This window comes from Balaenoptera musculus, chromosome 14, assembly GCF_009873245.2.
Source record: "Balaenoptera musculus isolate JJ_BM4_2016_0621 chromosome 14, mBalMus1.pri.v3, whole genome shotgun sequence".
Classification (NCBI taxonomy): Eukaryota; Metazoa; Chordata; class Mammalia; order Artiodactyla; family Balaenopteridae; genus Balaenoptera; species Balaenoptera musculus.
In genome coordinates this window covers 12087708-12112215 of record NC_045798.1, presented here as the reverse complement: position 1 = coordinate 12112215, position 24508 = coordinate 12087708, and positions in this window count along the sequence as shown.

Genomic DNA, 24508 nt, shown 5'->3' with positions numbered 1-24508 from the left:
GGGATGTGTGGCATGAGACAGGTTGAAAACCTTCTTTAGAGAAAGGAGAGCAGCTGGGTGTGAAGGCTTTTGATAAAGTCTTCACAGGAGGGGAGCAGGATCTATCAGTACACGTTGAGGGGAGCTGGGACCCGGGTTGCTGGAGAGGCAGATCGAGGGCGCTGATGAAGGGATGTTGCTGATACACAGTGGGACGATCCCAGTAACAGCAGTGGCCGAAGCTGTAAATTACTGAGCTTACAAGGTTCCAGTCCTTGTGTTCGACCTTGACGACAAACGTAGGAAGGTACTAATGCAATTTCCCTTTCATAGCAAGGAAACACAGTTGCAGACGTGTTCAGGGGCTAGTCTGAGGTTCCACAGCTGGTAAATCATAGCGCTAGAATTCAGACTACGATCAGCTTGTCCCCTGACTCACTTGTCTATACTGCCAAGTATGGTGGAAGGTCTCGTTTAACCGACCAAGAAGCCGAGGATGGGACAACAAGTGGAGCCAAGCCCCGGATCCCAGTGTGCTTGGGAAAAACCAGCTGAGGCTTCTTCCTTGCCCAGCTTCCTGCTAATTCCTTCCTCCTGGCACCCCACAGCTCTGGGAGGCTCCAGGAACCCTGTGCCAGTTCTCTGGGCCATCACCATCAAAACCCAAATCCTACCTAACCTTCCTTTAGCCCATCACTCAGACCTTCCTTCCCATTTTGGCCTTCGGAGCCCTCCCGGCATTAAGTCTTAATGCCCCCATAACCTCCTAGTTGGACCCCCTAACTTGAATGTACACCCCCCGCCACCGCTAGATGCATCTGAACTTGAGTTCCTGAAACTGAGGTCTCCTTGGGGGTTCATAAGACACTCTGATCGTGTTGGAAGTGTTATCGTTGTGTTTTTATTTGGAGGACATTACCATCAGCCTCTCCTGGATTTGCTGATAACTGTCTTATCAGTAAGAACTGCCACATGGTCCAGTGACCGTTCTGTGAGGATGGAAGGGGACTGAGGTGTTCCGCTTTAATTACTGCGCGTAACTAGAAAAGGCCACGGGCGGGACACAGAAATGACCCTTCCCGTGACTGGCAAAGGCCAAAGGCTGGAACGCCACGCTCTACAGACAGAGGATTCAAAGCAGTGTGAGGAGAGGGTGAGGGAAAACCAAGTCCTCACGGGGCCGCTGGGGCAGAGGCTGGGGGATCCCAGGGGACCCTCTGGGCCGTGCGTCATCTACGCACATTGCGAACAGAACTTCACTCCAGCCATCATGTACATGTTTTGAATTTGAATTTGATTTGTTTTGAAATTGGGATGGTGTTCAACTTGTGGATTTGTTTTGGTTTTATAGGGATATAAGCATGAAGAACTCATACCTGCTTTTCTGCCGGTACACACTTAAGCGGCATCATGATAGAAGTATTTTATGACAACACTGAGAGGGCGCATTTGTGAGAATACGTGCCCTTTGAAAGTGATCCATGTTTGAGAGACACTGATCTATATGCCATCTTTTATTTTCAGTTTTCCCTTTCCATTTATTTATTATTATTTTTTAAATTTAATTTATTTTTTTATACAGCAGGTTCTTATTAGTCATCCATTTTATACACATCAGTGTATACATGTCAATCCCAATCTCCCAGTTCATCACACCACCACCACCCCCCCGCCGCTTTCCCCCCTTGGTGTCCATACGTTTGTTCTCTACTTCTGTGTATTTATCTACTTTTATTGAAGTATAGTTGACTTACAACGATGTGTTAGTTTCAGGTGTGCAGCGAAGTGGTTCAGCCATATGTATATATGAGACAGGCTGGGACCTGGGCCCCTCTGCTGCAGGGCTTGCACCTGGACACACCTCTCCCCCAGCAACAAACAGACAAGGAAACTATACGGGACTAAAAATAACTGCGTGCATGCGCAGTTGGGACAAATTCTGGACAAAAGATACACAGAGACCACAAAACCCAACTGCCACTTTTGAAGAGCCTGGAGCAAAAGCAGGGGGTCGGGAGCGAAAGCAGGGCGCTGAGCATGCCCCCTGCACACAGCACCACCTAAGGGGTGGGCAAAACACCTAAGCCACCACTGTGTCCCGACCCCTGGACACACCTCTACCCTCACCCCATGTAAGGAACAAGCTCGCCCCACCTCAGGGAGCTGACCAAGCAAGGGAACCTGTTGTTTGTTCTCGCTCCCCCCGCTATAGCGGGGGCCCCAGTAAAGCCTTGCCTGAGTTTCTTGTCTGGCCTCTGATCAATTTCTACTGACTAAGGAGGCCAAGAACCCTGGTTGGTTATATTTATACACACACACATATTCTTTTTCAGATTCTTTTCCATTGTAAGTTATTATGAGATACTGAACATAGTTCCCTGTACTATACAGTAGGTCCTTGTTGTTTATCTCTTCTATATGTAGTAATGTGTATCTGTCAATTCCAAACTCCTGATTTATTCCTCCCCCTCACTTTCCACTCTGATAACCAGTTTGTTTTCTATGTCTGTGAGTGTTTCTGTTTAGCAAATAAGTTCATTTGTATCAATTTTTTAGATTCCACATATAAGCGAAATCATAGGATATTTGTCTTTCTCTGTCTGACTTACTTCACTTAGTATAATAATCTCTAGGTCCATCCATGTTGCTGTAAATGACATTATTTCATTCTTTTTTATTATATGCCATCATTTCACAGGCTACACTCACTGCTCAAAAATTGTTGCTCACTTGGAATTAATATCCCAAACGCCTAGCATGGCCCTGTATCGTGCCAGTCCTCATGGACAGGTCCTTCATTCCAGCCAAATAGGTCGATTTAACATTCTTCAACTAGTCTGCGCCAGTTTCCAGTGATGGCAGGTAAGGGTGGGGTGTGCCAATGGCTGAAACCAGCATCTAAAACACTGATCAGTACCTGATAAACGGTAACCGCTACTAATACCAGCATCATTGCTATCTCATGGGGCTGAAGGAAGAGACATCCAGTAGTATAAAAACATCCTCTCCTGACATCCCTGTCTGTATCTCACAACCTGGTCAAAAGAATACAAGGGAAATCGAGGTAAAGGTGTCAACCAGAGTGCAGAAACACCTGGGAAGGAGACATGGGAGCCTCCATGATGCCGTGGGAAAGAACATTCTGGACAGGAGAACACGCAGTCTTGGGAGGAAGGTCCAGCTCTGCATGACCTTGGACAAGCTACCTAACCTCTCTGAGCCTCTGGCTCTCAACATACGAATGAGGACAAAGGATCATTACAGCCTTGCTCACTGCACAGAGAAGGTGGGAGGATGGCGAGGGCAGGGATGTGGAAGAAGGCAGTGACAGTGACATGAAAGGCTACCATTATTATCGCTAGGGTGGCGGTGACATGGCAGAGCCAGAGAGATGCTCAGAAAGCCGGTGAGGGAGGGAGAGACAGAGAGAGACAGAGATGGAGAGCACCTTCACTGCCTTGACCGTCTGTCCCCTCCCCAAGGCTAACGCAGGCACCGTCCGGAGGGATTTCACTCCCAGCTCCCGCCCTCAGCTGGGTTCAGCTCACACAGGCTCCCTGGGGCTGCCTTGCTGGCAGCTGAGGTCCCAGTCAGGAGGCTGGAGGGTCAGGTCACAGGCCCCTTGGAAGAGGAACCTGGTGGGGACAGACCGTTGACTGCCTGGAGTGGGGATGCCCAAGGCTGGGCCGCGCTAAGCTCAGACCACACTGCGGCGCGGGGGTCTGGAGCTTAGCACTGACCCTCAGTTCCTCAGAATATAATAGCGTCACCTCTTCTTCTATCTTCCTGTGGGCATCTGGAGGGCCCCGAGTCCCCGATGCTGAGTAGGAAGGTCCTTTGGGGTCATTAGCTAATATGCAGGATCCAGTGGGCAGAAGAATGCATTTTGTTTCCTGAATCTGTGGGAATTGCTGGCCAATTGCACGATCGGCTTCCTTAAGACTGAATTTGTTTTCTCTGCTTTGGAGTTTGAGTCTTTCAAAATATTTGGTCTTTATTTGAAATCGTTTGTTTTTCTTTGCAAGCAGCGAATGTCTCTATATAAGGCATTGTTCCGGGGAATCCTGGTGAGCATTTGCAAACCCATCTTTTTCCCTAGCCGAATTTTCTTGAATAATGAGCTCCACTTCGATTTAAACATTTTTTTAAATAAGAATTTTCCTCTTAATTGCAGAGTGATTTTGTAAAAGGCATTTGGCAGAGGGGGGTGAGGGATGTGTTAAAGTTACAGGCTCATTCATTGCTAATGAAGTGGAAGGGAAGTGAAACCAGGGGAGAAATAGGATAAAAAAAGAAAGTAATAGAATCAAAGGAGAAAAGAAATAGTATAATGGATGTGTGTGGGCTTTGAATAGGCATCTTGTTACGTGGGTAAGCGCTTGAGCTGGAAGAGATACAGGGAGGAGGAGTCAGAGCCGGGATCTGGCCAGACACCAAGTCCTGGGACTTACAGGCACTGCCCGCATCTCCCTCTGGGCCCGGGGCCTCAGTTGCCACATCTGTCAAATGGGATGGAGCCGTCTTCCCAGGGCTGCTGCTGGAGGGGGGCATCCCAGGGAACAATGGATGAAAGGGAAAGTGTGAGCTGTAGGGTGCTGTGCATATGTAAGGTGGGCTTGTTATTGGGGTCGGGGGTGGGGTGGACTGAAGGGGCTTCCAGACTCTCTCTAGCTCTCCGAACCCAGAATTTGATGAAAATATATTGACACAGATAAACACTCATAGGTACAGACCCATACACACCTGTGCACAGGGACAGATGCACACGCACACCTTCACACCCTAACCCTAACCCTAACCCTCTCACACATTGGTTCTCACACACCCACATATACTTCATTACACACCCTCACACGCCCATATACACACCATTCAATACACACACCCTCACACGTGTATCTCCCCTCAACTCCTCACACACCCTCTCACACACACACACCCTCATATACACACACGTCCAAAACACATCCTCTCACACACTCACAAACCCTCATACACACCCTCACACACCCGCCCTCACAGTCATGCCCCCATTCTTGCACGTAGCTCCCCACAATCCCTCACACACACACAGATCCACACAACCCTCTCATGTATATACACCCCACACCCTCACAAATGTCCCCCCGACACCCCGATACACACCCTCACATCCACGGGTCCACCCACCCCTTCCCACGATCCTCCATACACAGCCCTGCACACACATCCCCACGCACACACGTGCCCTTCAGTCAGACAGTCACTCCTGGCCTCCACGCCACCGCCCCTTCCCCGCCGAGCTCCGGCTGAAAGTGAGGCAGGAGCTAGATGGGCCCCCGGCTGAGCGGCTGGAGCTCGTCCCCTGTGGACAGATCCTCCCAGATGAAGGGGAGGAGGAGCTGAGCCCTGCCCAGATAAGAGAACACGTATTTCTCATTCCTGAGGTCAAGGAGACCTTCCCGACTACACGTGAGCAGAAAGGCTCCTCAGAGGTCAAAAGGGAGGGGGCGTCACCTCATAGTAAGTCATGTCAACCTACCCATAGGCCTCTTCGCTAGAATCCATCTTGGCTAAGAGATGTGCACGCATACAGGGGAGGACCCTGAGATATACCAAATGCAAACTCAGAACCAGGCAAAGCAAGATGAGTGGCCAAAGGAGACCGGGAAGAAATGCCCCATAAAAGTGATTCAAATTACCATGAGGGTGCGACTCTCTCTGAGTCTGCCCGTGTGTCTACCCCAACATATTCTTTTTCCTCCTAATAAACACTTTACTTGCTTCACTACTTTCTGTCTCTGTGGGAATTCCTTTCTGCAAAGCCGGAGGGCCAGGGCCTTGTCACCGGCCACTGGTCTAGCGGCCGGGAATCAGCGCTCTCACTGCCACCGCCCGACCTCAGTCTCTGGCCGGGAACCGAAACCCTGCTTCAAGCCCTGCAGGCCGAGGCCACCCGAGATCAAAAGTAGAGCAGACCCTCCATCCTCTCCCCCTGCTGAGCTCACGCCTCACAGCCCTGCCACCAGGCCTCTGGTCCACGACACCCAGAAACTGCTCAAAACTTTCATCTTCTCGACTCCTCGGCCATGTCCCCCTTTTTGTCCTCTGTCCTTGGCATTTGATGACCCCCGACCATGAACTGAGCTCCATGAGACTAGGGATCCTTTCTGTCTTACTCACGAACACATCCTTCAGACCCTGGCATGTAGTTGGAGTTCAAGAAATATTTGTTGGGGCTTCCTTGGTGGCGCAGTGGTTGAGAATCTGCCTGCCAATGCAGGGGACACGGGTTTGAGCCCGGGTCTGGGAAGATCCCACATGCCGCGGAGCAACTAAGCCCGTGAGCCACAACTACTGAGCCTGCGCGTCTGGAGCCTGTGCTCCGCAACAAGAGAGGCCGCGATAGTGAGAGGCCCGCGCACCGCGATGAAGAGTGGCCCCCGCTTGCCACAACTGGAGAAGGCCCTCGCACAGAAACGAAGACCCAACACAGCCAAAATAAATAAATAAAGAAAGAAAGAAAGAAAGAAATATTTGTTAAATAAATGAATGGATGGATGGATGGATGGGTGGACGGACGGATGAAGGTATGGTCCTTAGGGAGAGAGTGGGTCTGCTCAGACCCGGGCTTTGGGAGCGAGGCGTGGGGAGAGTAGGGGGGCCTGGCCCCCTCGGTCCGTCCCAGGGCTCTGCTCCCTCCTGAGCTGACTCCGCTCTGCCCAGTCCACACACACCCCATCTTTGCCTCCGCCTGACGGACCAACGTACCGATGACACCCAGGACCTGCCACTGGCAGCCATTTCTGGCTCACCGCCCGGGGCTCCCTGGTCCCTCTGGAGTTTGCAGGAAAGGCCCCAGATTCCGCAGGCACACAGCGCTCTATAACCCCACCCTGCTTCCATCCACCAACTCTGCCATCTGCAGTGCCCAGCACTTGCCCTGTGCCAGGGACGGGGCTACTCGAATCACGTAGAAATCCTACCAGCCATTCCAGAAGGGGGCCCCAAGGAGCATCTACAGCCTAGAGCTGACCAAGCAGAGGCTCTAGGAGGGGAGCAAAAGGCCAACACCTGGCAGGTGGCAGGGCTAGGATTGGAACCCAGGCCTCAAGATCGATGGCACCTTCCCCTGACTTCCCGCACTGGGTCTGGCGCCCCCTCCTGGGCTCCCCAACCCCTCTGCGCTTCTCCACTGGGGCAAGGCACCCGCCCGACTGCCCTCACCTGTCCACTGCCTCCCCGCCCGCCCCGGACCAGGAGCTACTCAGGGGCAGCGTCGGGGGCAATTCTGGGGCCTGGTCCAGGTGTCCTTTGTCCGGCAACGCACGCACTTCCCAGCTGCTGATCTTTATTCCCGGAGAACTGCCTTCCGTAGGGAAGCTGGCTTGTTGGTGAAATGATGACACCCCTCGTCCCAGCTGGGGACCAGTGACTGGCTGACACGGGGATCCCAAAGGCTTGGCCCCTTACCTCAAGGTGGGATCAACTTCGCGGTGCAACTCATGATAAAGAGCCTGCCACGGGATCAGCAGAGTGTCTCCAGCTGAGCCCCCAGGCTTGTTAAGTCCCTTCTGCTGCCCTCTCCTGCGTCCCTCCCTCTCCCTTTCTAGAAAGCACTCCCTCCACCTGTTAATCATTGTAATCCCAGTGCCAAGACCAAGGCCAGGTGGACAGTGGGAGCGTCAAGTGCTACTGAAGGAACGAGCCATTTCTCCTGCCCTCCATGCAAAGGCTCTGCTCTGATCCCACGGGCCTCCTCGGTCAGGCCGTGCAGAGAATCAGTTCTAGGCCAAGGGAAGAAGCGTGATTTATCATCAACCCCACTCTAATCCTTGTACCTTGACCAGTGTCTGGCCCAGAGTAGGAGCTTAGTGAGTATTTGTTGAGTGAGTGAATCAATGAATGAATCAATGAACGACTGCCTCATCCTCTCTCTGCCCAGACGTCTGGTTTCGCCACCTTCAAGGCCACCTCAGCCCTCACCTGCCAGGTATCCTCACGGGCCATGGTCACCCTGGCTGGCTTTGACCTCATACCAAAGTGCTCTGCCGGCTGCCCGCACACCTCTGGGTTTCACTGGGGGCCCACGGGCCCCCCCTCAAGGGCAGGGGAGTAGAGGCAGCCTGTGCTGCGCTGGGTCAGACCCCTGCCTTTGATCCACCCAGGACAGCCCTGCTCTGCGCTACTTCCATGAGGCTTTGTTTGGACAAAAGCGCTCTGTGGTTACGAAGACTAGGAAGCCCTTTGCTGCCTGGCGTTTTCTAACTGCCCCGCCCCCTTGAGTGGGGCACATCCTCTCTCACGCTGACCCACTCAAGTTTTGTTTGTAGACGTTCTGCTCACGTCCCCATCTAGACGGGAACTCCTTAAGGGCTCTGGCCTAGAGGGTGAAAGCTCAGGCTTTGGTGTCGGAAAGGCCTTGTGCAGGGAATTCCCTGGCAGTCCAGGGGTTAGGACCCGGCACTTTCACTGGTGGGCCTGGGTTCAATCCCTGGTCGGGGAACTAAGATCCTGGAAGCTGCATGGCACAGCCAAAAAAAAAAAAAAAAAAACAAGAAAAGAAAGGCCTTGGGCAGGTTATGAAGCCCCTCGTACCCTCAGTTTCTGTAGCTGTAAAATGGGGAAGTGACAGGGCTACCGTCAGACTGGGGCAAGAATTCAAAAAGATGATTCATGTATATGCTAAGCCCTGTGCCTGGCTCATGGCAAATAATAAGTGGCACCTTCTAGTATTTATGAATTACCTGAGCAAGTGCCTTAGGCATACTTGGTAATTAATCATCAAAATTATCACACTTCCCTTTGGAAAAGGAGGTTAAACCATGGATGTGTGTAAAGCCCATCCTGTTCTGGTGTGGATATTTCCCAGAGACCTAAGAGGGTACGTCATTGCCATGATCACTGGGCTCCAGTGAAAGTCACTAATTCCAGGTAGACACTGGGGACATTCCAAGTGGCAGCTGCATGGCGAAATGGGGCCCTTATGCCCTGCTGCAAAAGGACCAGAGGACCCCAATGTTCTTCTGCTTCTTAGGCATCTGGCTTTCTGCCAGATCCAGGCTCATGTGTACAGACAGCAAGGAAAGTTGGAAGAGACGACGATTTCTCATTTCCCAGATTTGCCGGTGTAACTGCAGCAGCTAACACAGCGCTGGGTACATAGCAGATGCTTCATAAATATTGCGGGATGAATGAAGGGATAAAGGAAGGAATGGATTTGAAACCTACCATGAAATTTCAGCACCTAGTATAGGTGCCTATCAATCAATATATTTGAGTGAATGAATGAATGAATTCTAGGGTCACTCTCACAGTACCGGTTCTGAGCCCAGGTTCTGGGCTGGAGGTTCTAGCCTGGAGGAGGCCCGTGATAAATATTTATGGAGGAAATGAACTAGATCCAGTATTTCCCAGAAAGCAGCTGAGCTTCAGCTGTGGCTGCCCCACCCCCTTCCCCACTCACCCCAGACCCACAGACAATGTTCCAGCCTGGCTTGGCCTCAGCTCGGTGGGAGTGGGGTCTGAGAAACAGCAAGTTCAGCTCCCCGGGGTGCACAATAGGGTGACCATCTAGCTGGCTCGCCAGGGAGCTCGTGGGTGCTGCCCTCAGGAAACATCCCTTACCTCCCCCAAGACGGACTGAGCTGGCAAAACAGGCTGCAACGACCCAGGGACGCTGCCAAGGAGCCCCCGTCTACACAGCCCTGGCATCAAAACAACCACACACGCAGACACAGATGGGGGCATGTGACTGTGCCCCGCTGGCCACAGGGCTCTCTGCCCACAACCCATCCTTCCTCCCAAGCCTACGTGTTGGAGCCCGTGTCCAGAACAGGCTCCAACGATTCACACAGGTGATCCTGCCCATCTCCTAAATGCACCCCACGTGGCACAAGCCTGTGGACACGCACCCAGCATCGCTCCATCCCCCCAGGGCCCGCCATCCTGTCTCAAACACACCTTGCCTCCGCCCCAAGCCGGCGGTTGCCACAGACCACTCAGTGGTCCCACCCAGAGATAACGCAATCTGTCACAGGGACCCCTTTCATGGATAACAGAACACCCCTTAGCCAGGAACTGGGGCCCACAGTTCATAGCGTGGGCCCAGAGACAAGTCACACGTCACCACATTGCTTGGAGGTACTAGAGCTCTGCCTCCCTCTGACCCCCAGTCTGTGCCAGGGGTAGGCAGCTGCCCCCTCCTTTGCCGCTACTGGGACTGACTCCCCACTGGGGACCAGGGGCTGGCTCAGACCCTGCAGAGCTGCGCGGCCTGCACGCCGGACGGACACCCCCAGAAGCATCCACGAGTCCTAGGCCAGGGCCCTACTTGCCGCCGGCCGTGCTCCAGGCCACGTGGCTCTCCGAAGCCAGAGGCCTCCGCCCGAGCTCCGGCAGTGGGCGCAGCAGACCCCCCATGCTGGCTTCCTGCAGGGGTCTCGTGCCCGCCAACCAAACGGGGCCTCCCGGGAGCACGAGCTGGCAGTTTGGAGGAAGGTGGCCTTAGGTGCCCAGATGGGCCGGCACAAAGAGCCAGTTTTTTCGGGGTGACGAGCAGAGAGCTGGGACCCTAAAGCCTCCGTCTGGGCCGACTGGCCCTTCGTTCACCTGTCAGGTCCCCTTCAGCCATAGCCCCGGGGTGGCCCCTGCAGCTGCACGACCCGGGAGGAAGGACACCAGGCCGGCGTTTGGTCCCCTGGGCTACCCGGCAGGTCAGGACGAGGTGAAGGGGGTCGGGGACGCCGGGAGGCCCCATGAGGCCCCGGGAGAGCAAAGCCCACGGCGAGCCCCCTCCCCACCACGGCCAAGCCGGGCTCGCCAGGCCCGCCTGCCCGGGGAGCAGCGCCCCCGCCCGGGTACTCACCAGCTCTGGCGAGGCCTCCCCCTGGCGTGGTGGCAGGCGCCCCTCTCAGGCCGGGCTCCCCATCTGGAGAGGCCAGCGGCACTAATCAGCCGCCTGGCGTGGTGCGAGCCGCGTGGCTGGGCCTTAATTGACACCAGGTGGCCCCTCCCCAGGGGCAGGCTGGGAGGTGGTTCTGCAGGGCCGGGAGGCCGAAGCCAGGGCAGGGGGGCTGCACCCAGGCCCGGCCGGTTCAGGCCTCCCCTGGAGAGAGCGGGGCGGTCAGGCAGCCGCCGGCCACCCCTCCCCTCCTCTCCGGCCGGCCGCCTCCATCGCACACCCAGCCCTGCTTCCCTAGGCTCTGACCTTTCTTTCATTTCAGAGGCGGCAGCAGCAGTGACAGCGTCTGTCCAGGAGGAGTGTGGCTCAGGTTTCCCCCCAGCTGGCCGGGGGCAGCCGGGAGTGTGTGTGCTGGGTCTGCAGTGGCCAGGTTGGGTCCGCAGGATCCTGAGAAGGGCCACCCACTGTGCTCCCAAAGGACCCCCCACCCACCACCGCCCTGAACCATTTTTATTGAACACTTACTACGTGCCAGGCCCTGCACAGTGCCCTCGCGGTACCCCGTGAACTCTCTCGGGCCCTGAGAGTTGGGTATTTATTAACTCCACCTAGTAGGTGAAAAAACCGAGGCTCAGAGAAGCTAAGTTTCTTTCCTAAGATCACACAGCAGGAGAGACACCAAGTCAGGGATTTTAACCACTCCCTGCAAAGTAAGGCATCATTTTTTAGATAGGGAAATTGAGGCTCAGAGACAGGCAGCTGGGTCTCAAGGTCATACAGCAAAGTGTGAATTTGGATTTGCCACCAGTCGTATTCGGCCAGGCTGCCTGGAAAAACAAAGTCTATGTTTATGCTGAAACATAAGCTTTCTCTCCTAAACCGCATGCGTCCCTGCTTATATTAGGGCTCCGAGTTTGAGTCATAACTGGGGTTTAGGGGAAAGAACATTGGACATAGACTAAGAAGACCTGTGCTGAACTTGCTGTGTGACCTTGAGCAAGTTACTCTTCCTCTCTGGGCTTTGCTGAAGCTGCAGTGAACACCAAATGGGACACCATGTTGAAAGGGCTTTGTGACTGGGACACACAAGGCAGGATTGGGGAGTGCTGAAGTGGTCCTTATTCTGCCTCAGTACCCCTTCTCAGAGGCCCCCACCCCTGCCCTCTCCCCTCACTGCCAGGGGCAGCAGGACCCAGCAGTTAAGAGCACACACAGGCTCTGCCATCTCACAGATGTGGGTTCAAACCCTGGCTCTTCCTCACCAACTGGGTGACCTTCAGAGGTCACTTCCCTGCTCCAGGGCTCAACTTCTCATGTCTAAGATGTGCTAAAGAGCACCGCCTCCCTGCCTGGGCTGAGTGACATTAAATGAGAAAACGCCCAGCACCTGCCTCTTTACTCAATAACATTTACTGAGCACCTACTATGTGTGTGTCATCGTGCTGGGCACATAATGGTGGACAAAATAGAGTCAAGTCAGTCTGTGTCCTGGTGATGGACACAGACAGTAAATAAAAACAAATATATATGTAATTCCTTGTAGAACGTCCTCCAAAAATAGAAGTAGCTATTACTGTCCACGCACTTATTTAACAAAAGAAGTTGACCACCTACTATGTGCCACATATTGTTACAGGCACTGAGCATATAGCAGTGAACAGTGCATACGGGTCCCTTTCCACATGGACTTGACAATTTCTAATAATTAACCATGACAATTCATAGCAATAATAATTATTATAATACCATTCCCAGGCAGGACAGGTTCACCACCCCCCACCACGACCACTATGTGCCTTGGTTTCTTCACTGGTAGAATAACATGCCTGTCTGCTGGGTCTGCCCCTCAGGGAGCTCCAAGGTGGAGCATGCCATTCCAGAATGTTCTTAGGTCTAATCCTCAGTGAGGCTCATGGGCTCATTTTGGTCTGACTTACGGACACTCTGGCAGGGAGCTGATCCCTCTGGCCCAGGCCCAGATCCCACACGGGCTGGGAGAAGAAGCTGAGCCCGTGACTCAGCCGGCCTGGCTTGTCAGGCTGAGAAGGAAGCAGGCAGCTGGCTGGGCTGTCAGCCATGGGGCCCTCCTGAGCCAGACATGTGACAGGTGCCTGGGGTACACACTGGGGCCTCAAGATGACAAAGGAAGGGCTCTGAGGTCAGGTGACTGCACCCTAGCCCCTGGTGGTGAGAATATTTTAATAAGAAGCAGTGAGAAATCACAGAGTGGGCTGCCTTGTGAGGGAATGAGCTCTCCGTCAGTCAAAGGAGTCCAGCAGGATGCTGTAAAGGGTACTCCAGAAATGGGGAGAGCGTTCTAAAAAAGCTAGTTGATTTTTCCCCCTCCTCCAGGCCTAATGTTGGACATCACCTTCTCTTGGAAGCTTTTTTCTGAGTCCCTCTTCCACCCTAGGCAGGTGCTTCCCCTGAGCTCCCCAGCCCCGGGGCTCACCCCTGCCCCAGCACTTACCACTCGGTGCCAGAATGAACTGTTCATTTGTCCAACTTGCCCATAAGACTGAGCTCCACCTCCTCTGTTCCATCCACACCATTAAACCCCCAGTACCCAAGCACAGAGCATGGCACACAGTAGGTGCTCAGCAAACGTTTCTTGTATTAATAAAAGTACAGATCGCAATGATCATCCACAACGCCCTTTCTTACTTTGAGCATTTGAGCCTTTGACAGTGAGGAGCCCTGCCATTTCATTCATTCTTCATTCAACAAATATTTCCTGAGCACCTACTATGTGCCAGGCACTGCTCTAGGTACTGGAGATACAACGATAACCAAAAAATCCCTGCCTTCATGGAGTCTACCATCTCGTGACTGTACCTTTAACTAGGTAATTTTCACAGGTGTTTCTATTAATAGCAATAACAGCCATTGCCATATACCAGGGTTTCTCAACCTCACCGCTATTGGATAATTCTTTGGGTTGGGGGTGAGGGCTCTCCTGTGCACGGTAGGAGGTTTAGCAACATGTCTGGACTCCGCCCATTAAACACCAATAGCAACCTCCCCCCTCTAGATGTGACACCCCAAACGTTTCCAGACATCGCCAAATGCCCTGGGGGAACAATCACCCCTAGTTGCTAACCACAGTCATATATTAAGCACCTGCTATGGGACATGCACTTTGCATTCATTAATTTACTTCATCTCTAAAATAACTCCAGGAGGCAGGGGTAATTATTTTCATTTTACAGATGAGGAAACAGAAAAGATTAGTTGCTTGCTTACGGCCCCAGCTCTGCGCACGCAGCCCTGGGTGTGCAGCTTTTCAGCATGCCTGTGCAGAAGGCAGGGCTGGCGGACGCTCAGAGCTTGGGTACCGGCTGCAGAGACCAGTCTCAGAGCAGCATGTTCCTTGTCTGGGCTCCCACAGGCATCTGCTGTCAGCCTGGAGCTGAATTCTCTTCTGGTTCCACCCTGCGGCCACTTGCAGAGCACAGGGACTGACACCCAGTAGGCCTTCGAGAGCAGCACCAGCTGGGAGAAATACGCTGAAAGCCACAGAACTAATTATAAGTTTTCTAGTAGCCACGTTAAAAAGGTGAAACGAAACAGGTGAAATTAATTATAGTAATTATTTTATTTAACTCAGTCTAGTCGAAAATGATCATGTCAATATGTAATCATTATAAAAAATTATTAAGCAGATAGTTTACACTCTTTCTGGGGTTTTTTTTTGGAACATCTTAGAAATCCAATGTGTATTTTACACATACATCTCCATTCAGACTCATCACGTTTCAAGGGCTCAAATAACTAAACGTAGCCTGTGGCTTCTGTATTGGGCAACGTCATTCTGGGAAGTCTTGTTGATCGAGGGAATGAGGACAGGAGATGGATATTCTCAGCTCAGTGGGTAAGGCGTCCCTGGGCCCACAGATCCCGTGGGCTGCCACATGGTACTGTTTTTCATTACTCATCTCTCTGTCCTCCAAGTTCATCCGTCTTTTGTCCTTGGAGCCCGGCCCCAGCGCCAGGCACTTGCAGGAGAAGTGGTGCGGTCTGGTGGCTTGGAATCAGAGGCCTGGTGTAAATCCTGGCTTAACTACACAGCTGCATGACTCTGAGCCTCAGTTTCGTCATCTGGAAAGTGGGGGTGAGGACAGTGTCACCTGGTGCAGCACTGCTCAGTGGAACTTTCTGCCATGATGGCCATGTGGGCACTAAGGTGGTAACCTCTACCCACAGGTGGCTATCAAGCACGTGAAATGTGGCAGGTCCGATGGCGGAATTGATTTTCAAATTTTAAATTTAACTAAATTTAAATTTAAATAACCACACGTGACTAGTGGCTACGGTATCAGATAGCACAGCTTCCCAGCGTTATTGCAGGGATGAAGTCTAAGCTCCTGGCCCAGAGCAAGGCCTATACCACCTGGTGCCTAGTTTACCAGGCTGGAGGGGCTATAAAGATAGTGTGTGGAGGTCCCTCTAGAGTATTCAGGGTTCTGATGTGGGTGTGAGGAAACTGCCCCAAGGCCCAGGAAAGAAGCCTCTGAGGGGATTAGGGTGGGGCCATTTGAAATGCAAATATCTTGATACAATTTACTGGGATGAGGAGGGCCCTGAAAGCCTCAACCCTCAGAAGGAGCCTGCTCTTTCAGAGGTGCTGGAAGGCTGCAAACTCATTCCTTGCATCCTGAAAGTCAACCTTTGATGGGAAGATGAAAAGGAAAGTGAAGGGTAGATAGAACCAGGCAGACCACAGACTTGAGTTGGGGGCAGGGGGAGGTGGAGCCCACAGGATTGTCTAAACTGTGAGAAATGGGGATGAAGGGTGCCTGCTACCTTGAAATAGCATTGACCTTTCTCTGGGTGATCTATCATAAAACTGGTAATAGTAGCTATCAGTTATTGAGGCCTAACTATGTGCCTGGCACAGTGTTAAATGGCTTAACCTGTATTATATCATTTAATCCTCACAATAACTCTATGGCACAGAGACTAGTATTGTCTCCATTATATGAATGGTGAAACTGAGGCTCAGAGAGGTTGAGCAACCTGCCCAAGGTCACACAGCAACAGAGCTAGGATTCCAACGCAAGTCCGGCTGACTGTGAAGCCCTGGCTCTTTTCTCCACTGTTCCCTTGATACTGTTCCCTTGTGCAACTCCATTTATCTTTCCATAGCTTCTCAGTAATTTTACATCAATCTTGATATTAGTTTTATAAGGTCATGTCACACTGCCATTTGGTGATGATGAAAAAACTGGGCCACCAATAGGTTCAACAACTTATCTAATAAAATATTAGTGTTAAGAACATTGTTAATGAAATTGATTCTGAAATTGGTTTATACAATGTTTTTATATTTAAAAATAAAGCCTGTCATCTTTTCTCACTCAGATCTTTCTAATTTACTTAGAGGGTCACTGTTTTCATCCTCTTGGCTCTGGATGTTTTGTAATGCCCCTTTGCAAGAAGAAATAACATTAAGACTTGACATCGTATCACGTAAATGATGAGCAGAGATCTGGGCTAGAGACCAGGTCTTCAGGTTTGTTTGGTTTGCAAGTAACAAAAAAAAAAAATTATAACTGAGCTTTGGGGAAAAGAGGAGGAAAGGGGAAGAATTGATTAGAATACAGAGCACCTGGAGAATCCAAGGAATCTGAGGAAATGCAAAAACCAAGTCTGCTCTGGGGATGTCAGCAGTAGAAATTCTTGAACCTTCTTTGAGTCACATAAGTAGTGTATTAGCTCCTAATACTATTCAATTCCTCTCTGCAAGCCCCAGTTCAGAATTCTAAATTCCCAGGGAAGGACATCTGATTGGCCAAGTCTAGGTCGGGTGTCTACCCCTAAACCAATCAGCTATGGGTGGGCAGGGCCAAATCATACAATCACGGAGCAGAAAGGACTGCTGGGATATATACATCCACATGGAGAAGAGAGGGTGGGCAGCCAGAAAAGAGAGGGACCCTTACCGTTGGCAAAGAACCTTCTTCCCAAACCCAATCCCATGTGGCTGGATGTCCTCTCACTGTCCCACTCCAAACAGACCTGTCTCCTCCTTCCCTAGAGAGTGCTGACAATTCTGTAACGCAGAAGTCAGCAAACAATTTCTGTAAAGGACCAGATAGTAAATATTTTTAGCCTCACAGACCATACAGTGTGTGTGGCTGTGTTCCAATAAAACATTATTTATGGACACTGAAATTTGAATTCCATATAATTTTCATATGTCACAGAATCTTCTGACTTTTTTCAACCATTTAAAAATATAAGAGTCACTCTTATCTTGTGGGCTGTGCAAAACTAGGTGGCTGGTCAGAAGGGGTTTGGGGGCTGGAGGTTGCAGATCCCCTGCTGTAATGAAAGTAACATTAAGTCCTTTGATCTGAATCGTTACTTCAAGATAGAGAAAGCAACAAGGGAACCAAACATCACTTCAAATATGTCACAAGTGAAAACTAAATTAGCCTTAAGAGGACTTAATTTAATATGTAGTAAAACAATTGCAAATCTGGCCTCAGTGAGTGATGCTGGTCAATTCACCTCTTCCTCCAATTCAATGTCTAGGGGACATCACTCAGCTATGTTTCACACCTGCCTCCTTGTCAAGGTGGTATTAGCAATTTCTTATTTTTTGAAGAACTTCTAGCCATTATTCTTTAAGTGGGATCTGATTTTCCTTTAAAAAAAAATCTCATTGAGATTGGAAAATGCCACATAGAACACGGAATCAGGACGGCGCTGAACAAGAAAATCACAGACCTGCTCCCCACCCTCTCCCCCGAAGCCTAGCCCCATAGTCAGGCTGCTGGTATGGAGTCTGATATAAAAAAAAAAGAGGAAGCAATCAAATAAATTGAAATCCTCAGAGGTCTGGTTAGAGGCATGGAAGCTTTATTCTTTCTGGATGAAAAGTCTGAGGGGAAGGAGCCCAGTGCTAGAGGGGACCTCATGCCAGAGCTTCAAGCTCCAGCCCGTGTTCTGGGAGTACCTCCTGACAGGGAGTGGGGTCGGGGGAGGTGCTGGGTCTGCAGCTTCCAGGTGAGGACATCGCAGGTGCGCCATTGCCCAATAGCCAGTCTTTCTTGTAGAGACCGATCTCTTGGGTTCGTGGGCTAGAGAGAGCTGCTACAAACCCCAAAGACACATAGGTTCCAATAATAGCCTAATAACAATGGCAGGTATCAGCCTTTCTTGAATTCTGAGCTAGCCTCCATGTTAAATGGTTCACACATATCATCTCCCTGGATGCGATTATCATCCCTATATGATGCCTGAGGAAACTGAGGCTCAGAGAATGGCACAGGTGACAATCTTAGTTTGGGTTCTCCCAGAAGCAGACCCTACGGAGCCACATGCAACTCATTTATTAAAGATGTGATGGGTAAGGGGGTGGGTTGGGGAAAAGGCAGGCAGGGAGCCATTTCAGGCTAGGTTCCAGCCTCAGCCTGATCCTGCGGGGGACTCTGGAGTGTAAGGTACACCTTGGAGGTCATCTTCCTTCAAGGCAAGGGCTGCCTGTCTTGGTACTTCTGCACCAGTCAGTCAAGGCTAACAGCTGAAGTTGGAGAGATCTTATTTAGATTTTGCTTTGTTTTTTGACAAAGCAAAATAAAAAGCCAAGACAATATATCAGTTTCCCTAATTTTTTTTTCCTTTTCATCTGACAGTCTGGGAAACATGGACTCTGAAACTGCATGGTCTGTAAGGGGTCCAAGAATATATTTCAAATTTTTCCCATGGCTGAGAGCAACGTTTCTCAAAGCATCCCATGGAATATGAATCCTCTAAGATACAGTAAACAAAGGGTTCTGGGGCCAAATAAGTTGGGAAACCTACACACTCTAGCCCACTCTGGCAGAGTGTATGAGGTACATGAGCATATTAAAGGCTATGACAAGTCCTGCAGCAAAGAAACAACACCTTAGTTTCATCCAGTGCTCCTGTGTTTTTTGACCACACTCAATAGCCTGCCATGAGCATATTTCAGGAAAACTCTGGGCACTGGCTGAAGCCACTGTTAGTGTCTAAGAACGCATTAAACCTTGTTTAGCTTGAAGGTGGCACTGTGCCTAGGAACAGGCTGATGGGAGATGGGAGATGAGGGTCTCAGTTTGGGCAAAGGTGAGGAGGACCCCAGGGGCCAGAAGGGTTTGAGAGGCCTTGTCCCTGCCACTGGGGCAGCTGGGTGACCTCCTCTGTGGTTGTTTCTCACTCCCAGGCACTTTCCCTGCAGCCTGTGCACGGAGGTTAATGAGCTGTTCAGTTCCGTTGACTTGCAAGGCCTCCCTTACTCAGCTCAACACCTGCTATGCCTGATTGATGGTGGCCCTGCGGCCACAGAGTACCATAAGCCAGAACCGGGACAATCAATTAGTTCCAGGCCCCAGGGAAAACTCTGTCCCCTTCTCTTCTGCTTGAAATAGAAGAGGTGGGGATGGAAGTTTCTGGTCTGTCTCACACTTTCTTCCCACGTCAACACTATCCCAGGGCTAAATGTCAGATCTGGGCTTGAAATATCTAATGTTCATTGGTTGTTTATGTCAGGAAGTGTGTTAAGTATTTTACCTGCTTTTAATCCTGATCACAGCTCTCGGAAGTGAGAGCAATTATTATCCCAATTTTACAGTTAAAGAATTTGAGGCTCTGACAGTTGACATCACTGCCCAGCCAGGTCACATAGCTGGTCTAAGTAACATAGCCCAGGACTGACATTCAGATGCTATGGGAGACCTTCGCTTCTCAGAACCTCAGTTTCCCCCTCTGTAAAATGGGGCAACTTGTACCACCCACCACATTTGATCATGATGAGAGAGAAGAAATCATGCTTGTGAAGGTAGGTCAGCAAATTTAGAGCATTATATACCAGGTGATATTCTCTGAGACAGACAATGGCGGTGGGCTGGGGCCTGAGTCACCTCCCAGCAGAGATGGGGCACTCTGGGGCGCAGAAACTCAGAGTGGAGCTTGTTCTTTACTCACTAAGGCTGGCCCCACACCATAGCCATACTAGTAACAAATACTAACACTAGCAACTAACATCCATAGAGCATTTACTAGAGGCTGGCACTGCTCCAAGTTAATCCATGTAAGCCTCACGACACTGGGAGCTCGGTACTAGAGGTACAATAATTATGCCTATTCTACAGATATGGAAATGAAGGCTCAGGGAAGCTAAGTGACTTGCCCAAGGCCACACAGCTTGCATGTGGTAGAGCTAGAATTTGACTCCAGGTCCATCAACGTGCCCTTGCTCCTGGAGTGTGTGCTGGGAAGAACTTACTGGGACAGAGGAGGCCAGCTCTTCTATCTCTCTGCAGCACGGTCTCCAGGGAGGGAGCTGGGAATTTGAGTCAGAGTTACCCTGTAGTTTGTTTCCCCAGCTCTCAGTCCCTCCTGCTTTGAATGAGTTGAAGCGTCCCTGCCTCATTGGCTGGTTTTCCTGACGAGACGTGATCTTATTTCATAAAAGCACTTTGTAAATTGGCGTTGGTAATCCACGTGACTGAGGAGCCCATCATGCTGTGTGTGCGCCCAAGAGAGTGTGGGCTTTGGCTTTTCACCTTGGTTTGGGCCAGTTACTTCATCCCTCTGCACCAGCTTCATCTGTCAAATGGAATTGGGTGGTTGTGGGGATTAATGACAATGCTTAAAACTTTCTGGGCCAGACACAGAGCAGGTGCTCAACGTGTAGAGTCATATTTGTGTGTGTGTACAGTGTGTGTGTGTGTGTGTACACAGTGTGTGTATATACCTGTGTGTGCACTTGTGCATTCCCACCATATTCATCCCTAGGGAGAAAACATCGATGTCTGGCAAGATGGAAGAATACTCAGCCAGGTTATGATAGTTTGCATTCCTGTTCAGCAAACATTCACTTTCCTCCCCCCTCCCACTCTGGGTGGAGTTTACAGCCTCTTCCCACCGAAAGGCTGGGTCACATGACTTTGCTTTGGCCACTGGAATGTTAGTGGATGTGGTTTGAGAAGATGCCTTGAATGTGTTCAAGCAGCTTGTCTTAGCTCTTCTGTTCTGGTGACCTGCCATAGGAAGATCATGCCCCAGGGAGCTTCTCCTTCAGCCTGCGCCCTGAAACAGGGAGACGGGCGGAGCAGACTTGATCTTGACCTGAAGCCTAAAAAGGACCCTTATTTAAGCCAATGTAGGCCTGCAGACCCGGGAGCATGAGGATAAATGCTAGTTATTGTCAACCACGGAGTTTGGGGGAAAATTTGTTATGCAGCATTACTGTGTCGATAGCTGACTGAGACACTGGCTGATGTCACATCTCAAGATTCCTTCTGTACAACAGACAACAACAGAATTCAGACCTGTTTTGGCGGCAGTGTGATGCAGTGATTCTCAAATTCTTTATTGGCATAAATAATTCAGACATTGGATTCTCACTAAACATTGCACTAAACACAGGAAACAATAGGCTTGCCGGCTCAGAGGCTCACAACCTGTCCAACAGCCCAAGTTAGAAATACCTTTTTGAGAAGTGTAGAAAACTTTATAAATGATTCTGTACAAATATACACAGTGGACCCTCCATCCAGCTGGCCTTCCTTTCTTGGATGGCATCTGAATCGACTGTTCTTTCCCAGCAATGAGACATTGGCAATGAGAGACAGACAGACAGAGACTAAGACAGACAAAGACAGAGAGATCAAGGAAAGGAAAGAAGCAGCCCCAAAAGGAAAACATGAAGCCAACTTCTTACATGAACTCATTCTGCGACAGTCAGCACAAACATGAAGAAATATGGGCCGTCGGTCCATGTCGGTCTGTACAAGAGTTAGTCTTTATATATATATATATATATATAATATATATATGTATAATATTTATAGGTATATATACTTTGGGTATAGAAAAAGTAACAGCATAATTTACATAGAGAAAGCCTTTTTTACAATTGAGAATTTTCCTAAGGTCAGTAACTTTGAGAGTAATCAACCGAATGAATCATGCGGTAAGTGTGTGGAGTGGACCCCAGTGCAAGATCGAAGCTCAGGGAGACAGAAATGAAAGGCTGAGGGTGGGACTTGACCGCCCAAGTGGGATGTTCTCAGCCTGGCCCAGCCATGGGCAAGGGCACTCACCTGGTGTGACCAGACTCATCTGGCCCCCGTGCACACCCTTGGCTTCTGTCTTGGGGCCTTGGAGGGTGCTGGTATTGCCGGGGGCTCTCCAGCTCCCTAAGGTTGAGCCTCTGCCCTGTGGATGCTGACCCCCACAGCAGCGGTGGGGGCATGCCCTTATGAGATGTAGGCATCCCTCCCCATGTCCACCAGGGCACCAACATCCAAGAAAATGGGTAACACCTACCATCTCTCTATTCCAGTCTTTCATCTTTTCAGGAACAACCTCCTGGAGGTGGAATTCCTGGGAAAGCTACAGTTGGGTCATGGAGAAGAGAAACCACATTTACTGAGCACCTACAGTGTGCCAGGTATTGTGTGATGCTATTGACATTCATGACTCCATGTACTCTCTCCAATACCTTTGAAGGTTAGGGATATACTAAGTGCTCGTGGGCTGCACGAAGCTAAGAAAATCCAAGGAACGCTTGGGGGAACTGCTGGCACTGAGAAATTGATGGTGAGGTCATTATTCACGATCGAGTGTGGCTTATGAAATACATGTTGAGTCACAATGAAGCAGGTGAACAAGCCCTGCTAATTTACAGCAACACACACACACACGCACACACACACACACACACCTGGGAGTCCTATGGTCGGCAAAGATACTATGTTTCCCATCCTTCAAGCCCTGACACATATTTATAGGGACAATGGCACACACCATCCCACCAAGAGGGTTGATACATTTTCTCCACACTTTAGGCTGCATTGCAGACTTGGCCCGTGGCCCACTATGACCTCTAGGCCTTCTTAAGCCACTTGGTAACAAACCAGTATTTTGCCCATCACACCTGTCATGTTTAGTTGGAGACCCTTAGAGTAGGGTCTTTCCATCAATAAATTTCCATGTTCATGCAAGTCCTTGACCTCAACACTCCAGTGGTCTATGAACAGGGGGACATAAACTCTCCAGGAAAGAGGCCATGGTGAGACAGCCGAGGGAGGCTTTCTGGTGTGGCAAGACAGACATGTGGGCCTCAGAGAGCAGAGACACAGGTCGCAAGAGGAGGTAGAGGGAGAGTGAAGCAGAAGCAAAGACAGGGAGGAAAATGCCTTAAAGAGAAGGGCTGATGGTCAATCCATCTATAGAAGTGATACCCATGAGTCCTACCCAATGCAAGGGCACTAAGAAACAGACATTATGTGGAGGCAGGCAGCAACAGAGCCTGAGAGAGAGAGAGGGAGATGCAGAGAGAGTCCGAGGCAGCCTAAGTACTGGCCTGATCCAGCAAGCACAAACCCACCTGAGACACCTTCTTTCCCAGGACAAGGCCAATAACCTGGGCCAGGCATGATGTCGGGGGAGAAGTCAAGGTCTCCACATCTAAGCCAGGGCACCTTCTGTTTCGGGGTGGAATTTCCCAGGGTCTCGCATCAGGGTTGGGGGAAGTCAGGGGAGGGCAGAGCTAGTGCCTAGGGGCAGGCTTTCAATATATCATCACCTTGCCTCTGAGCCTGCACATGGGCTATTCCTTCCACTTGGCACACTGTTCCCTACCACTCACTCCCATTTGACTCAAATCTCAAGACGAGGTTCAGGCGTCCCCTCCTCTGAGAAACTTCTCCTGAGGGCACTTGTCGGGGTTGGGTGATCCTCTGGGGCTTCAGGACACCTGTCACAACTTCTCTATCTCATCCACTGGACTCAGGTCCCCTGAAGGGAGGGGGCACTTTTCTTCCTCATTTTTTTCCAGAAGCACAGGAAGAACTGACTAAATATTTATTGGATGAGTATATGAGATGAAGTCTTGGGGAACGAACGGATACATGTTGCCTAATGCTGAGCTCTGCTGGGGGTGTAGCAGGTGCGGTTGGGGACATGAGCTTTTTTTTTAACAGATCTTTATTGGAGTGTAATTGCTTCACAATACTGTGTTAGTTTCTGTTGCACAACAAAGCGAATCGGCCATATGCGTACACATGTCCCCAGATCCCCTCCCTCTTGAGCCTCCCTCCCACCCTCCCTATCCCACCCCTCTAGGTCATCGCAGAGCACCGAGCCGATCTCCCTCTGCTATGTGGCTGCTTCCCACCAGCAAACTATTCTACATTCGGTAGTGTATATATGTCCATGCCACCCTCACTTCGCCCCAGCTTCCCCCTCCCCACCCACTCGTGCCCTCAAGTCCATTCTCTACGGCTAGCTCTTTATTTCTGTCCTGCCCCTATGTTCATCAGAACCTTTTTTTTTTTTTTTTTAGATTCCATATATATGCGTTAGCATACGGTATTTGTTTTTCTCTTTCTGACTCACTTCACTCTGTATGACAGACTCTAGGGGGGATACGAGCTTTTGAAATATGGGGGAGACTTTCTTCGACTCCTGCAGCTGCTCAATGGGAGGCATTTTAGATCCACCAAAGGGCCAAAAAGTAGGAGCTACGGTGGTTCTAGGGGACCATGACATGGAAGCGATGCCCGTGGACTACGGGAGCCCACGGGGATCTGGGGAGCCCATGGTGGGGTAAAGGCTACCAACTGGATGACAGCTAGGGAAGGGGAGTCAGAGAAGCTTGGGTGACACTAT